Source organism: Struthio camelus, chromosome Z, assembly GCF_040807025.1.
Source record: "Struthio camelus isolate bStrCam1 chromosome Z, bStrCam1.hap1, whole genome shotgun sequence".
Lineage (NCBI taxonomy): Eukaryota > Metazoa > Chordata > Aves > Struthioniformes > Struthionidae > Struthio > Struthio camelus.
This window is the reverse complement of record NC_090982.1, coordinates 64,554,168-64,564,638: the sequence shown is the minus strand read 5'-3', so window position 1 is coordinate 64,564,638 and position 10,471 is coordinate 64,554,168. Positions and strand designations below refer to the sequence as shown.

Below are 10,471 nucleotides of genomic sequence, written 5' to 3'. Positions count from 1 at the left end.
TGTGGTTCCCATGCTCGCTCTGTTGCTGCACACATTTTCCTTTCTTTTCAACTCTGTGCATGAGCAGTTCTTTCCCAATTGTGCAGGATAGCTCTCCAGGGCTTCCTTAAAAAAAAATACAGTTTTTTAAATTGCTGCGTGCCATGATTTCAATAGTGATAGAGCATAAACATATGTTGGCAGATCATCAACTAATCTAAGTAGTCAGAACCCCACTGACTTCAACGGCCATGGACAGTTCACCACATCTGAAGATGATGATCCACCACTACAGGCTCCATCCTGCTGACACAGAAGACAATAGTGACCCTCCCACTGACTTCATAAGAAGCAGGATCTGACCTATAGTGCAATATCTGGAGAGATTTGCTTATATGGACTCTGGAGGATTACCGATAACATACATTTCATTCTTTCCTATGTGTGTCCACATGTGAAGTCACTTGTTTAATTACCCACATTTTTAAAGCACTTATTGGGTAACGAGGGGAAAACAAAAGAGTAGTTGCACTTGCTGATTGTGCTAGATTTTTTCCCCAAACTAACACAATGGCACTAGGACATTTTGCTCTCAAGAAAATGTAGGAAGCCAATAGGAAAAGAAGAAGAAAAAAGCCCCAATCTGAATGATTGCAAAATGTTATTGAAAGGATTCATAATGGGTTCCAAGGGGTTTTACTGAGTGGCTTTAGGAAAGCTTAATTTTTTAAAATCATTTCTGAGGTGAACATGTATTTAATTACATTTCAATGGGGTTTAAAGGCCTCATATAATTAGCACTGTTCAATGAAAAGCTCCTAATTTTTTCAAAAGTACCCCTTAATTTAAATCTTTTCCTGCAATCTGAGTTTAAGAGAGAAGCTGTTTTTTAATTACTATTTCTATGAATCTCAAGCAGGTAAAAGAAAGAATGACTGGAAGAATTTTATTTGGATGACCTACTAGCTTCTATGGAACTTTAAATGAAAGTAAGTATAAAATGGTGCAATTAGTCTAAACGAAAGTCTAAAAGCTGTCTTTCCAGGCTCTGCAGAGGTTGCATGGAAAGTCTGGTTGAAGCAGGATGTCAGTGCAAATTTGTTTATAGATGAGGTGGCTGGAGCATGCTGGGAAGAAACGGGGAGGAGTGAAGCAGTGGAGGGAGCAGTGGAGAGCGGCAGAGGAGCCGGGCGCTCAGTCTCCCTGGGGAACCGCTGCCAGCTCCCAGCTGTGCGGTGGGGCGCGAGCCCAGGGAATCGGCACCTCTGGGTTGAGGAGAGGGTGGAGGGTAGAGGGTCTGCTGAGTCCTGCTGGGAGAGCTGCGGGAAGGAAGTGAGAGCGGAATCCCTCTTGGATTTAGTTATGTTGAAAAAGGGCAAAGTAAGGGACCCAGTGTCCCACTGAAGGGGTGGCGCTGCCTGGAGGAGATGGCCTGTCTCTCGCAGGGTGGCCAGCCACTGCTGCCCGCCTGAGGGCTGCCTGTGTGGAGGGTCTGCAACAGCATATGGCGACTTCCGTAGGACGCAGATTAAAATTTGAGCCTTGGCTTATTAAATTGATGATAGTTATGGAGAATCAATTCTAAAGACCCAGACAGATTTGTTACTCCCCACCTAAGACCAGGCTTGCCGACTGGTCAGCCCTCATTTCTTTTGGCCAAAGCAAAGCAGCTCCATTTTTCTCTCATCTTAGATGCTACCTTGTCCTACTCGTGCAGCCCTATCATTTCTATTGGAAACCAAGTGGCTTGCAGGGGTTACGTACCTATAATCTCACTGTATGAATATAAAAGGATTACTTTTCATTTATTACCTAGAGTCGCTTCAGGCCAGGACACAGCTGGGTTGTCTCAGCTACGCGCCATAAGAAGGTTGCCCTAGCAAGCCCTTCGGCTAAATCTGTGAATGCACAGCATACTTGTCTGGCTTTTGTAAGGAGGATTAGCATGTCTAATTGAGAAACATTACCTGTTGTTTAGTCTCAGACTGCAGTCACAGAGTAATTCCAACATATGCTTGACTCCCTTCTGATATTCATGTCTAAAGAAAACTGGCTGTTGCAAAATCCTACTGCAGGAGGTTCCCTTGTGCAAAAGAAGGGTAGTTTCTTACAGGAACTGTCAAAAGATTGTATCCTAACCTCAAGCATGTTGCTGCCTTGGCTCAGCTTCTCTGCCTGGTTTAGCAGAGAATTTGACCCCGGAGATTTTCCACTGCAATTGCCAATGCAATTTGAGAGTGGAATATTTTGCGAATATTTTGCAAATGTTTTGTGACAATTTGAACTTGTTTTGAGAAGAGCAACTAATACTTCTTCTTTGGTTTAATAACTACTGTGCATCTTGTATTTTTTTTATTGCTAATTCAGCTAGTTCCTTTGGAATTCTTGGTACTTACAGACTATGTATGTAACTTGTTATTGCCTCTGCACAGAGAGCAAAGGGCCTTATATCAGATAAGGCACAACACACTAAAGGTACAGTGAACAATATGAAGTTACAATTATACAGCACCAAATTGTGGATGGTGGGTCAATCACAAGGTTTTTGACGGTTTAAAGTATATATTGTTTGTCACTCTAGGCTAGGAATGGAAATAGAGCTAACAAGGCAAGTCAAAAGAAGCATGCTTTGAGAAGCAGAGCAAAAAGCAGTTTTAAACATAGCTTTAATCTTCAGGCTATTGTTCATTTGTGGCTAGTTCACTGCAAGTTGTAACCTAGGTCTTTCATCCACCTCATTTCATCTAGCTTCAACTAAATATTAAGAACAGTTCCTAGGATGAGAAAATCATTTGCCCTTATTCCTTTGACTGAATGCTCTGGTGTATTTTTATCTTCATTCAGTTTTTTGGGCAGAACTAACTCAAGCACACATGAGAGTGAGAAGGCCTGGCTACGGTGTGGAAAGACCGAACAGAAATCTGAGGCTCACACCTTTCTTTCAGGCTATGATTTTCTCCATACTGTTGAAGTCTTTCCTTTCTTTCTTGCAGATATTTTTCCTGTTCCTCTGATATCGAGAACTACATCTGCACCTCCTCGCTTTTAGGGCAGTTTTGGACAGAGCAGTTGCCACATTACTACCGCATTATTAATGATGCATCCTAGCTTTGACAATAATTTTGGCACGGATGTGCCATATTAAAGAAATGAACTAACTTCTGTTCCTGTTCCCAGCACAAAAGCCAGTTGTCAACCACATGCAACGAGTGTCCTGCCTGCCCTGAAAGGTTCTCATTTTCCATTTTTTTTCTCAAATCCTCTTAGCATTTCAAAAGTTCTTTTGATCCACTTGTGAATACAATGGCCTTTTATTTGCCTACACCTTGATTATAACAGAGTTTGCTGGAGTGTTTAAACGATTCCTCCCCAGGGCATTTGTCATTCCTCTGCTTGAGACAATGTTTGCACAAGCTTCCTTTCATCCTCTTTCCCACTATCTAGGATTTCTGCAATGCTCTGAGATCTCTTGCACAAGACCATCACTGGTATAAAAGCGCCGTGTATCATTTTGAAAGGCATTCCTTGTCATCTCCTAATTGCATGCTCATATTTGGGAATGACTCTTGGCATTTTTCCTTCAAGCAAATATCCTCCTGCAGGCCAGTACCTTAGCGTGGGTCTGAAAACAGGATCTGTGGCCTTTCTGTCCATGACTCTGCTGTGTGCACGCACAACTGCTTTCTGTGCAAATGCACTCAATAGTAGTGCTGAAACTTTTCAAAGGGCAACTTCATTACCTGGTATATTAGTTTTATGCAATTTAATGTAGGGTTCATCACATTAAAATGGTTATTAAAGCCAGAGTACAAGAAAATTCTCAGAGCCTGAGGATGTGGCTGCAATATTCTTTGATTCCCAGCGCTTCAAAATCTTGAGATCCTGTGTGGAGACTTTGGTAGCAGGTAAATTTTCTGTCGTTCGAAAGGACTGATTATTTCTGATTAAATTTGAAGTGAGAAGGGTGAAGGCTCCAGAAACAAGGTCTGCTCCAGAGGAGGGCTCGTCACGTTCATAACCTGGTGCACTGTGAAGAGGACTCCCATTCTTCAGAGGGCTGGACCTGCCTCGTGCTATGGCTGGTCCTATGGCCATTAAGCCCAGCAGATTCCTGGGCTGCATCATTTAACTAAGAGGGAAAGATCATCTTTTAGTAGCTGCATATTATTCATGCAATGCACAAAGAGGATTTCCCCCCTGAATAGACTAGAAGTCTGTTTAAACCTTTTCTTCAGTTTCTTGGCAGCTGTGGTAACATAGGTCTGTCTGTCTCCTCTCTCTCCTGCGCCCTCTTTTATTAAAAACTGTAAACTGATGAGTATTTCCAGTCTGTTTTAGAAGGTTTCCAAGTTCAGCTACTGTATGCGTGTGTGTAAACACTGTGTAATTTTAGTGTGGAGCTCTTATGGTGGTTAGGCATGCTTTAAGTATTTGGCATTTCAGTCAAAAAGTGTTCCCAGGAGATGGTCAGGGGTGCTCTGCGGTCAGGGAGCTCTTCAATGCCAAGCTCTGCGTATAGGAGTCATGAGGTGCTAGATGCTATCTGTTGTTAAACCTCACACTTTGTATACAGTACGGTTTGCATGCAAACTAAGCTGGTTTAAAAAAAATAAAAACCTCACAAATGCATTGCATTCGGACCTGGCCGTGCATAGCCTGTTACAGCTTTTAGGCCCAGGCTCACACTGCGGGTCCTCGGGAGTTTCCCACAGCCATGGCAGCTCCCTCCCCTCTGCCGCTCCCGCCGAGAGCGGGGAGGTGAGTGCACAGGTGCGCGCCGACCGTGTCCAGAGCCCGGGGGAATGGCAGGACCAGCTCCACTCGCCTCCCCGGCCGTGCCAGAGGGGGCTCGTGGCCCTCAGAGTGCCCACGACAGGCAGCTCAGCGCCGCCGACAGCCCTGGGCGGCTTCTTGGTGCCTTCGCGCTGTCATTGGATTGCGTTCAGGCCCTGATATATAACCATTTCTCGTGTCCCCGGCTGTTCTGAGGTTTCCAGCTGGCTGTGTAACAGTGAGTTTCAGGAACCAATTTGTTTGTGTAACAACCTGTCTACAAATGCAAGGGAGGTTTGGCTCAGGGGTAACACTGAGCAAGTGGGAGAGACAGCTAATGCAACCTACCTACTGAGTGTCAACAGCAGCAATAACTTCCGATTTAGTACTCAGTTAGATTGCCCTTTTAAAACTAAGTAAAAAACTTAAAAACAATACAAAATGCTTAAAAGTTAATACCTTAAAAGGTACCACTTCTGAGTAAAAGCCTATATAACAGCATAGTCCAGCATTACTGTGATGTTGTTGCATGTGGCAGAACACTGCCGTATAGCACCTGCAAAATACCACCGTTTTATATATAGAATATATGTAGAATAAAGGCCCTCTTACCGAGCGCTGTAACTCATCGGCATCACAGCTGCTATGTAGCAACTGTTGGGAACAGCCCAAATAAGGGGCTCATGGAGGGGTTCGCTCGCTGCAGAGCAATGCTGACTTCCTCATTGCACCCGCAGCAATGGAGCAGCACTGAGCCAGGTATTTAAAAAAAAAAGTCCTGGGATCCATTCCACTTGAAAACTGCATTTGGCTGAGTTGAAACAATTCTCACAAGCAGCGGAGGTATATTACTGTGTTTCATGTCTTTCACAGATTTATTAAATTCAGTCATAAGCACAGCTAAATAAGGGAATTCCTCACAAGTGATGGAGGTTCTGGGAATATCAGCCCTACCTCTTAGGCAGCCCAGATAGAACAGATAGCAAGGTAAACTAAACATTGTGTTTTATAGGCGGTAGGATATGCATAAAATTTACAGGAGGAGAATTTCTTAGTGTTGTTGAAATGGTAAAACGCCACCATAAACTCTAAACTAAAAATAGGCGTTATGGTTATGTTATTTATATCTTTCATTTCAATACTAAGCTATTATTTCCTTCAGATGTTCTCTTCATGTATTTACTCAGGCTTCAAAAGCAGTGATTGTGTTATAAAAGACTCCAGAAGACATTTTTTTCTGTAAGACAAAGACAGCTCAACAGAACTAAGGATGAGCAAGAAGCAAAGAGTTTGGGGTCAAGGTAGGTAGAAGGACTGAACTCTCCCACAGTTGGAGGTTGTCAGATGTGTGCTTTCAGTTTTGACCTTTAGAGAAATGAAGTTAAAGCCACAAAGTTTAAATGTTCATTTTTGTATTTATAGACTCAAAATACTAGATTGCTCAGATAATTACATTTTAGGCCAGCCACTGAACAAACAAGTAAAATGTATAAATTTTAATCAAAACTTGCCACCATGTAAAGGGAAACCACTAGGCTTTGCTTTTATATAGCTTATTTTTTCTATGAAATTTCCAGAAATGATGGGTGATTTTTGGTTTCAAACATTCTTCAGTAGTAACTTGAGATGTTTTCAAAAAAATCCTGATTTTTTGGAGTTACTAGACAATTTCCCCCTGAAAACTAAACCTTTAAAAAAAAATTATATTGTGGTGAAGACACTAAATCTTTAGTTCTCTTTTAAAATCTCAACCAATTAAAAGAAAATAATCTTTGGCTTGGTTCTGTTTTTCTTGTATTATCCATGGGCCAGGTCCCATTCCTGCTAACCTCAGTGTCAAAACGTCTATGGGCTTCCTGGCACTAGAATCCAGCCTTAATTTTGCAAATGTTATCTGCAAAGGATCAGGATAATTTACAAAAATATAGTGCTTATTTCATGTGTTTTTTTATTCCTGGCCCAGTACGCACCAATTTCATTCTTTTGCCATCCTTCCATCCACTGTTGGTGCTCTGGAAATCTAGCTAAACTGCTTATAATCCTTTTGTCATTCATCAGTCATTTGTTCCATTAATTTTCCCCCTTTCCTGACCCCAATGAGCTGCTTGCTTCATACTTTTGTTCTGAAAAATTGCTTTCTCCACAGAAAGAAAAACTTCCTGTGATCAGTGTTTCTGTAGAGACCATATCAGCTCTGATTCAAGAAAACAAGAGCATCAAAATAAAAGCTCGGCTTATCTTCAACAAGGCTTGTGACACTGTCGCCCATAACATCCTCCTAGGCTAGCTGAGGAACTACGGGCTGGATGAATAGACAATGAGGTGGACTGAGAACTGGCTGGATGGCAGAGCTCAGAGGGTTGTGATCTGTGGCACAGAGTCTAGTTGGAGGCCTGTGTCTAGCAGCGTCCCCCAGGAGTCAATTCTGGGTCCAGTACTGTTTAATTTATTCATCAATGACCTGGATGAAGGGACAGAGTGCACCTTCAGCAAGTTTGCTGATTGTACAAAACTGGGAGAAGCGGCTGATATCCCAGAGGGCTGTGCTGCCATTTGGAGGAACCTGGACAGGCTGGAGAGCTGGGCGGAGAGGAACCTCCTGAAGTTCAGCAAAGGCAAGAGCAGGGTCCTGCACCTGGGGAGGAATAACCCCATGCACCTCTACAGGCTGGGGGCCCACCAGCTGGAGAGCAGCTCTGCAGAGAAGGACGTGGGAGTCCTGGTGGACAACAAGTTGACCATGAGCCAGCAGTGTGCCCTTGTGGCCAAGAAGGCCAGTGGTATCCCGGGCTGCATTAGGAAGAGTGTTGCCAGCAGGTCGAGGGAGGTGATCTGTTCCCTCTACTCAGCCCTGGTGAGGCCTCACCTGGAGTGCTGTGTCCAATTCTGGGCTCCCCAGTACAAGAGAGACATAGAGCTCCTGGAGTGAGTCCAACGAAGGGCCACTAAGATGGCTAGGGGACTAGAACATCTCTCCTATGAGGAAAGGCTGAGAGAGCTGGGCCTGTTCAGCCTGGAGGAGAGAAGCCTGAGGGGAGATCTGATCAATGTGTGTAAGTATCTGAAGGGAGGGTGTCAAGAGGATGGGGCCAGGCTCTTCTCCGTGGTGCCCAGCAACAGGACAAGAGGCAACGGGCACACACTGAACCACAGGAAGTTCCATCTGAACATGAGGAAAAACTTGTTTACAGGAAGGGTGACAGAGCACTAGAACAGGTTGCCTCAGAGAGGCTGTGGAATCTCCTTCCCTGGAGACATTCAAAAGCTGTCTGGGCACAATCCTGGGAAACGTGCTCTAGATGACCCTGCTTGAGCAGGGGGGTTGGACTAGGTGATCTCCAGAGGTCCCTTCCAACCTCAGCCATTCTGTGATCTTCTGCAGTCCAGCAGTTGACCAAAGATTAATGAACACTTTTCAGTCCTTTGAAGCTATGAGGTCAGATTCTTTTTCTACCAATGGCAAATGATTACTTCAGAATCACTATTTAATGGTAATGCTTTATTTTGATGAAAGTTTGGTCCGTCCTCCTAGTGAGTCAACTTTATTGTGGTATTTTCAGGCAGGCAGGAAAGCTTGAAATCAATTACCCTGGGAAGCTAGAGTGGCAGACAGGAATCTACATTGCTTTCATGCAGCATCTTTCCATGGCTCTCCTTTCCAGGGAGTGGCTTGCAGTCTCTCCTCTTTGCATCCTCCCAGGGTTTTGGCGGCAGAGTGAACAACAGTGCCCTTATTCCAAAGGGAGGGGAAGTGATTTGCATGGGATGTGGGAAATGTGGCCCATCAGGGAACTCTTAGAAATCCCAGGTGAACATTAAACCCCCGGGGCCAGGCTGTCCTTGCTGCACTGAGAGGAAATGCAGGAGCAAAGAGATACATAATCTGGTCAAAAGCTTTTGGTAAGGAAGAGCCATGGGTAACGGTGAGAGGCAGAAGTAGCAGGGCATCAGGTGGTGGAGTGGGTTCTACCTGTCCTTGTCCAAGTTTTTCAGCCCTTGAGAGGGTGGGGGGAGTTTAACATTTATTTAGGATACACGAAAGGCTTGGTATCTTGGGAAGGTGTGGTTACCCTTCAGCCATTAGAAAGGAAAAGTGTGGAAATGACTAGCATGCTGGTGCTTGACAGCAGGGATTTAGGGAGCCATTAGTTATTGCTCTGACTTGCTGTTTTTCCAGAGGCACCTGTCAGACCCAGCTGACACTTCTAGCACAGAAAAAATATTTGGCACCAGCCATTTCTTGTGAACATGCTCCATTTATTCCCTTTTCACACACTGGCTTTGTTCTTGTGAGGTTTTGTACTAGTGAAGGTTTTCATCTTTGCTCTCTGCAATAACCCACAGATGTGCCTGCTCTGTATACTGCTGAGCTGCAGGACTATGTACAGGCTTTGCTCTTTTGACCCCGTATTCCCCTGTCCCAGGGGTTGGGGCTTATGGCTGTTAGTGAGATATCTACATTTCTGTGCTGTGGCGGCCTGCTCCAGCCCCTGCCTTCGAAGTTGTGTCCTTGCTACTGGGTCGCCTGCGCCGGGACGAGAGCAAACAGCCCTGGCGGGCTGTCTCTGCCTGCCTCGTTGCCTTTGCTGCGGTTATCTTGGGAGGAAAGACTAGTCTTGGACTTGAACTAATGTGTCTGCTTCACTGCGAGGATCTGCTCCTCCCCATGTTATCCGTGGGGGACTCTTTGCCTGACAGCCTATTCTTTGACACACAGGACAATTTTTAGGAGATTCCTGTTAAACTTATTAACTCATTTTCCTTTTGAGTAGAAAGGCTTTATTATATTATTATGGAGGCTATATTATTATTGAGTATAAAGGCAGTATAAAGGCTTTCTGGGTTTTTTTGTTTGTTTGTTTGAATTGTTGTTGCTTTTAGATTTTCCAATCTTTAAAAGACTTCATTCCCTCTCCAAAATATTGCAGGAAGAAAGTGAATCTAAATCTGTTGTATAGATAGAAAGTTAAGTAGTGGCAAAGCCATCAGAGCATAGTGGAGGGGTCAGTTTCTGTAAATCCTGAAAAATCCTTAACCAAAAAAAAAAAAAAAAGATCAGCTAATACTGAGATTTCAGCCTCCCCCTTTAACTTCCCAGCAGAAGCTGGGATAATTCTTTTGTGCTGTTTTTCTGCAGGAGGCCTCTATGAGCTCTGGCATTCACAGCCTACACATGCCTGCGATTATGCAGGTTTGTTTTTTAAATCAGATTGAGATGCTACTTCTGGACTTTACTCCCGTGCCTATTCTGTCCAGAAAAGCCATTAGACCTTCCTAGAATTGTATCCACTGTGTATGTTCAATGTTTGAATTTGCAGATAGGATTGGTGGTTTCTTGTGGGGCAGGAAGATGTTTGTAAGGTCCCTTTTGGAAACTGCCCTCCTTGGTTTAAGGTCAGTTTCAGTTAGTAATGACTTACCTTAAAACAGACAAAACAGATTTCACGCTAAAGCCCTTTTCTCTATTTTAAGATCATTCTACTGGTGGCTCTGCTTGCCCTATGATTCCCAGAAAACAAACTCCTTTAATTTCTGCATTTGAGAAAGAGAAGTAATTCTTGAATCATGTTAGGTTCTTTCAGCCCTAGCCTGTTTTTATTATTAGCTTCTTGATTCCTCCATGCCCTCAAACTCTTCCTTAACTGTACAGATGACCTGTTCTTCCTAGGGGTGTCAGCTTGATGAGATCCATGTGTGATTTCTGTTTAAAACAATGAGT

The 10,471-nt window shown here is 43.9% G+C and overlaps 1 long non-coding RNA gene across 1 annotated transcript in view; it reads left to right on the top strand.

Annotated features, from left to right (window-relative positions):
• Positions 1-894: 894 nt before the first annotated feature.
• LOC138064718 (uncharacterized) overlaps positions 895-10,471 on the top strand; it is a 37,965-nt gene continuing 28,388 nt past the window's right edge. Inside the window, exons 1-3 of the long non-coding RNA XR_011137963.1 lie at positions 895-968; positions 5,940-6,053; positions 6,899-7,805. This is a non-coding gene — a long non-coding RNA (uncharacterized lncRNA). The remainder of the gene's footprint in view (positions 969-5,939; positions 6,054-6,898; positions 7,806-10,471) is intronic.